We start from the raw sequence: 6,617 nt of genomic DNA on the forward strand, positions 1-6,617 counted from the left end.
GGCCCCCCCCCCCCCGCTGGGGTCCAGTGACCACAGTGCTGAGGTATGACACATTTTGAAGCCGCTGTTCAAGTTGGTTTGGTGTGTTTTTGTGGTGCTGGGGATGAACCCAGGGCCTCATGGGTGGTGGGCAGGTAGGTGCTCTACCACAGCCAAACACCTGGCCCCTGGAGCTGCCGCTGACATACCCAGAGAGCTCATGTGAAAATCTATCTTTCTGGCTTCTTTTGAGAACCCCGGGGGTTCTGTCCCTATGTCAGCCACACCCAGCAGGTGGTGCCTAATATGAGCCTTCACCTGAGAAAATGGCCTCTGCCTACCCGGCTGCCTCACCACGGCGGTATTCAGGGTCTTCTGACGTGGAGCCCTGTGACACCATCTATCCTTGCTGGGCCTTGGAGGGTCTGTGTCACCCCTGCTCAGGGCAGACCCTGGCTCCATTCAGGGCAGACTGCAGCCACCCTGCTCCTGGAATATAGGACACAGTGTAAGAAGCATTTCCTGTACCATGTTCCCCTTCCCCTGTCCTTGCCCTGGGAGGGTGAGCACCTGCCCGAGGACACCTAACCAGGGAGCAGGATGAGCAGGGAAGGCCAGGTGACTTGGTCTGAGGCTGGGACCATGCACACCACAGTCTTGTTGCTTTGGTCCGGAACTGTCAACACCAGAGTCCACATGGTTGAGGGCCAGAGATAGCCATATTCCCTGTGGGGGACACCCTGGCCCCAGTTCTCTTGGCCATGAGCCTAGGGTTGCTCTTCTGGGCTAGGAACTGGGTAGGGTCTGATTCGGTGCCTGATTGGTTATAAGTTGTCCTTCCACAGAGCCCCTTGTGTGCCATCCTGACCCTTTACACATGGCATGACCAGGCCCCTTAGTAATCATCTGCTGTGTAGCCTGAACACAATCCTTGACCCTCCTTGAGTACTGGTCATCTGCTGGGTTCTGGGCTTATGGGCACTTAAGGGCCTACTCTTCCTGGTCCCCGCCCTCCATGGGTATCCTTGGGGTATCCTCATGGGCCCAGAGTCCAGGACTGCTGCATGTACTGGGCCGCAAGTAGCCATAGCAGAGTCTTGGACTTGGTGGGTAGTTGTGGTCACTGCTGCTGGACCTTGGTGGGTCAGGCCTTTACCTCCTGACAGGGACCCAGGAACACTGTACTTCAGAGGGAGAATCGAGGGCTCAGAGAGATGTGCTAACTCAGCCAGGCCAGACGTGACCTTCTCCCTCTTGAGTCTGAGTCACCAAGTATGTTGCCCTGAGGTGCCTGTGGGCTGGTCACCAGGATGGGCTTGGAGCCCCCGCCCCCCCCAACCTGGGGCTCTGTTGAGTGGCCAGGCAAAACTCATACCTCTTCTCTCTTCTGTCTAGAACCCTGAATGGCAACTGCCCCACAGCCTGGCTGCCCAGAGCCCAGGAGCCACCGTGCCCTGAGATGTCCACCACTGTGTGGAGCACTCCCCAGACCTGCCAGAGCCCAGGCTGCTCTCGACTGGTCTGTGTCCTGGGACGAGCCTCTGTTCTGACTGTGACTGCCCCATAGAAGGCTACTCTTGTCATGTGGGGCCTGGATGTAAGGCCCAGAAGGTCAGAACTGGACAGTCCCACAGACATGCAGCAGGTCCGTGGATGGGCCGGATGGAGGGGCCAGCAGTGGCCTCTATCTCAGGACATTCGCGAAAGACAAGGCGATTCCCCTCCCTTTGCTGATGCACCAGCAGACCTATTTCCCATGGGGCCTTCCCAGGTGGCTCTGGTGACTGCTGCCTCCTCCATTTCCTAACTGGGGACACTGGATAGCCAGCACCACCTGTTGGCCTTAGTGGTGGCCACTGCTCTGGCCTCAGTGCCTGGGCTTAGTAGCCATCAAAAGGCAGCTGTGCCCGTGTGGGCCATCACCCTGCCCGTGCCCTCCAACCAGCAGTGGCCCTGCAAAGCCCAGCCCCTCCTCAGGGGTCCAAACCCCACTTTTCTAATCAGGAATGATTAATAAAGCTTGTGCTTCTCCCTGCTGGCCTCCGTGCACCATCCTCCCCCTCCTGGGGTGGGACCCTGCCACGGCCCCCTCTCCTTGCAGGGGCCTGGGAGCACTGAGTTTCAGCCAGGGCTGCCTTCCCCAGAACGCTGGGTTTGGGGAGCTCTTTGGCTCCCATCTCGACTCAGGGTGAGATTTAGAGGCAGAGAGGCCAGGGTTTGAAGCTCCAAGGCCTTGCTTGCCTTCATTTCTTTGTGCACAGGCAAAATCCCCAGGAAGTTTGCAAGAATAAAGAATCCCCTTACACACTTGTGAACATTTTGCCAAGTGTGTCCTTAGCTGTCCCAGAACCTGCACCTCCACAGCCTTTGTGACCCACCCACACTGGGTACCTACTATGTGGCAGAGGGTGGGCTGGCCTCCAGGGTGTAGGGCCTGAGTGCCATAGGTCCTGGGGTCCCAGCAGCTTGATGTACTTGGACTGCCGAGTGCTTCTGTGCAAAGTGGTAGAGATGGGACCTTTGCTGACCTACCAGAGCCGTCCCATCAGCTCTGATGTGTGGGACAAGTGCACACTACCCTGTCCCCATGCCCAGGGACCCTGCTCTGTCATTTGTAGCAACATAAGATAAAAAAAAAACCTTGCCTGGATCCCACATGGCCTGTGCCACCTCATCTGAGCTCAGAGCGGGTGCTTGAACTCTCCCAGGCCCTGCGATGGCCCTCAGTCTTGCTCAGGTGAAGTGTTTCTAAGACCACGGGGTCGGGGACTGGAGGGTGGTTTCATCAGGATTGCCCCAAAGTGTTTTTTAACTTGGGGACTCTGGTGCTGGATGACGGCTGCCCTCCCCAGGGAGTGGGGGAGGGGCAGCCTGTGTAATGAGTATGGGGAACTAACTGTCATCTATGGCCTGGGCAGGGGCCCCTCATGGAATTCCAGCACTCTCTCCATTTAATGCATGTCTGTGCTGTGCCAGCCCACTTTCTGCTGTTCCAAGTCTGTTTGTACTTCCCCACAGTGGTGTCCAGCACTGCCCTGGTCAGCAGGGATATCCTCTTTGGGAGGAGACAAGCTAGGATCCTGTCCTAGACTGGAGCCTCCTGCCTGGTAGAATCCCTTACCCAGCAGAAACTGGCTCCTAGCCCTTGTTCTCTTTTTCCAGGTCCCCAGCCCTTCACTCACCACCCCCAGCACCCCACTGTATCTCCCAGCCCCTCTGCCCCCCACCTCCCTCTGGCATTGCCCCTGCACCCTGCTACGGGATACCCCGTCATGATTCCCTCCAGATGAGACACCTGGGCCTCTCTCACCAGCCTCTGTCCTCTTCTCCAAGCAGCCTCCCCAAGACACAGGGTGGGGGCAAGAGCCTCTCCTAACGCCCCCACTCCCCATTCTTTCCTTGTCCATCTGCGTGTCAAACCTGGAGTGACTCTAGCACCTGGTGCCTTAACCCGGTCACATAAGCCCCCAGCAGTCTCAGGTGTGATTGACCAATCAGGTCCCGAAATGACTGACAAGTGAAAGTGCTTATGGCTAAAATGGTCTGAATCTGGGCTTGGCTTTAAAATACTCCCGGGGGCCCAAAGTAGAGGAAATGGACGGAACCCGATGGATTTGTGCTGACATCTGTAGACCCGGGGGCTCAGACACTGCCCTTTCTGCTTTTGTTAATGTCTGTCCTATAAAGAGAGTTTTTAAAGGTAGTTGTGGCATGGAATTTGTTCCCAGATGAAAAAGCAAGATGGGAAGATGTGCCCTGGGCCTGAAGTGTGCTTCTGTCAGAGACAAGGTGGTACTGTCTGTGACAAGGGCCTGGCTCAGGTGCTGAGTCTCTGGTGGGGCCCTGGTGTGGGCTGGCAAACAGCCACCCGTGTGCCTGGTCCCAAGTCAGCAGCCGGATGTTGGCCAACATGTCGCATAGTTCCTCCTTTGCCAGGAGAGGAAACTCACCAAGACAGGGCTGCATGGGGTGCGGACATGGCTGCAGTAAGACTGGACTGTCAACAACATCACCCCTCCCTGGTCCAGGGTCCTGGCAGGCAGGGCATAGCTTACAGGTCTGGAGCCCAGTGGTCCAGGCTGGTCATTAACAAGGCAGCTCAATGCCTGGGAGGAGGTGGGGACATCCACAGCCCCATCCCCTGGTGTGTCCCAAGCCCCATGCCATCCCAGGTGCGAGCTCTTGGCTCCCCCACATCTCTGTCCCCAGGTGGCATCCCCTGTGCTCGGTCAATGCCAGCTGTCCCCTCACTCCTGAGCAGTCTGGCCTCACCGCCAGTGTGTGTTGGTGCCTTCAGGCCATGGCTGGGCCGGTCAGAGCTCAGCTCCGGGTGGCTCTTAGGGGCTTCCCTGACCACTGTCCTAGGTTGCCCTCCCTGTTCGCTATCCTGGCCCCTATTTGGGTTTATGCTTTGGATTCGAGTCACCATCCACATCAGCAGAGGTCAATAGGTGGTCAGAGAATCCCTTGAGCTGGTGTCTGAGCCTGGCCCCAAGCTCAGAGCTGATACTGGGAGAACAGAGGTCTTGCCCCCTGGGTCTCCTGAGGGCCAAGGGCTCTGTTGGGGCTGGGGGAGGTGGGCACCCTCAATTCATGCCTGTGCTTGTCCTTACAGACCCTTGGTCTGCCTGGTTCTCCCACCACCTGGGCCTCTCCCGCCGGCCTCTGTCCTCTCCCCAAGCAGCCTGTGTCCCCGCACTGTCTGGAACACAAGTTGGTGTTCCATAAATGTCTGGGGTAGAACCTATTCACTCCTCCAAGGGTGCCGGACCCTATGTCACAGAGGCAGAGGGCCAGATGAAAGACTGAGGCCCAAGACTGTTAGAGCCGGCTCCCAGGTGCGTGCGAGCACCATTGCTGGTCCGTACTCGTCTGTGCAGCCAGCCCTGCCCAGGAGCCCAGGGACAGTGCTGTGGTAGGGGTGGGGTGTCAGGAGAGTGAACAGGGTGTGTGAGAAGCAAGGCGAAGGAGCCACTGAGTCAGGGAGACCCCACAGAGGGACATGCAAGGAGGTCAGGTTGGATGGGGAAGAAGGTTCTAGGCAGAGGTCCAGCCTGGGAGTGAGCCCTGAGGCCAGCAGGAGCTGCACCTGGCTTTGCAGGAACCGCAAGGTGGGGGCGTGACAGTGTGAGAGTCACCTGGAACTGGGAGTGGCTATGAAGCGCTGAGGGCAGAAGGCTGGTTTCTTTTGTCTTTTTCCTATAATAGATGGAGAGGTTAGATAGTTGCACAGGTGGGCAGGTGGGCAGGTGGATGGGTGAGTGGGTGGACAATATTATTGTCCACATTATCTATGGACAATAGATAATATGGTTGATAGTTATGATAGCACCATAATTTGGATAAGTATCCCCTGAAGGTCATGTATTAAAGGGTTGGTCCCCAAGGTGGCACTCTGGGGAGGTGGTGTACCTTTAAAAGGTGGGACCTAGTGGGGGTCTTTTAGGCTATTGGGTTCAGGGCTTTGAAGGGGACTGTGGAACCCCAGAACCTTCCTTGTTCTCTTTTTGGCTCCCTGGCTCCTGAAATGAGTCTTTTGTTTGTTTGCTTGTTTAACCCAGGAGAACTTATTAACCACTGAGCCACATCCCCAGCTCAGGGACTCACTAAGTTGCTTAGGGCCTTGCTAAGTTACTGAGGCTGGTATTTGTGACCCTCCTGCCCTTGCTTCTTGAGTTGCTGGGACCACATCCAGCTTGAGGCAAATGATTTTGCTCCGTTGTGCATCCCTGCCATGTTTACAGCCTTACCAGAGGCTGATCATGGAGCCAAACCTCCAAAACTGAGAGCTGAAGTACACCTTTTCTCTTCATAAGCTAATTATCTCAGGTATCTCAATATAGTGATGGAAAGCTAACAGATATCTGTGGTGGAAGGATGAATGATAGAATGATAATTGATAGATGGACTCATTGATAGGTAGATGGGTGATAGATGATTGATAGATATAATGGATAGATGGATAAACAGATGTCAGGCTCAGTAGGTTATCCCAAGCCCATCCCCAGACAGTGTCCCCAGTGAGGAACTAGCTCTGGGCCAGCCTGAAACCCCAGCTCAGCCTCCTCCTCCCTTACAGGAGTGGTGCAATCTCTCATTGCTCAGTGCTCTTGCTTGCCCTCCTACCTGGCTGTGAACACTGGATGTGTCTTCTGAGCCTTGTTGGAAACACATGCTGTCTGTTCCTTGTGGCTCTGCTGACCCCACTGTTTACCCTTTGACATGGGTAGCAGGGCCAGGACCAGGGAATGGGGTAGGCTAGGAGGAAGGCCTGATCTAGGGTGTGAAGGTGGCCCTTTCCTGCTGAACCCAGGGGGGGGGTCGTCCTCCTTCCCACACCCACTCTGCCCAGCCTCCTCTCCATTTCCCAGGAGCCTTCTCTCCCTACTGAGTTTAATGGGGATTTAGTAGGGGTGAGATTCAAAGCAAATTTCAACTGCTTTGCTTTTGGAAATCAGGGAGTCCAAAGCTTTCATGGTGTTCTTCTTTAGCTCTCGAACACTCATTTTGGGCCAGGTGCCGTGGTACGTACCTGTAATCCCAGAGGCTTGGGAGCTCAGGCAGGAGGATCATGAGTTCAAAGCCAGCCTCAGCGAGGCCCTAAGCAACTCAGTGAGATCCTGTCTCAAAATATAAAA

The 6,617-nt window shown here is 55.9% G+C and overlaps 1 long non-coding RNA gene across 2 annotated transcripts in view; it reads left to right on the forward strand.

Moving 5' to 3' along the window:
• Positions 1-2,012, forward strand: part of LOC125615953 — a 16,527-nt gene extending 14,515 nt beyond the window's left edge. Inside the window, exons 1-2 of one of the 2 annotated variants that reach the window (XR_007346554.1) lie at positions 604-1,251; positions 1,375-2,012. This is a non-coding gene — a long non-coding RNA (uncharacterized LOC125615953). Of the gene's footprint in view, positions 1-603; positions 1,252-1,374 lie in introns of those variants that run through there. The other variant, XR_007346555.1, reaches the window with a different exon arrangement.
• Positions 2,013-6,617: the final 4,605 nt, after the last annotated feature.

Source organism: Marmota marmota, unplaced genomic scaffold, assembly GCF_001458135.2.
Source record: "Marmota marmota marmota unplaced genomic scaffold, marMar, whole genome shotgun sequence".
Taxonomy (NCBI): domain Eukaryota; kingdom Metazoa; phylum Chordata; class Mammalia; order Rodentia; family Sciuridae; genus Marmota; species Marmota marmota.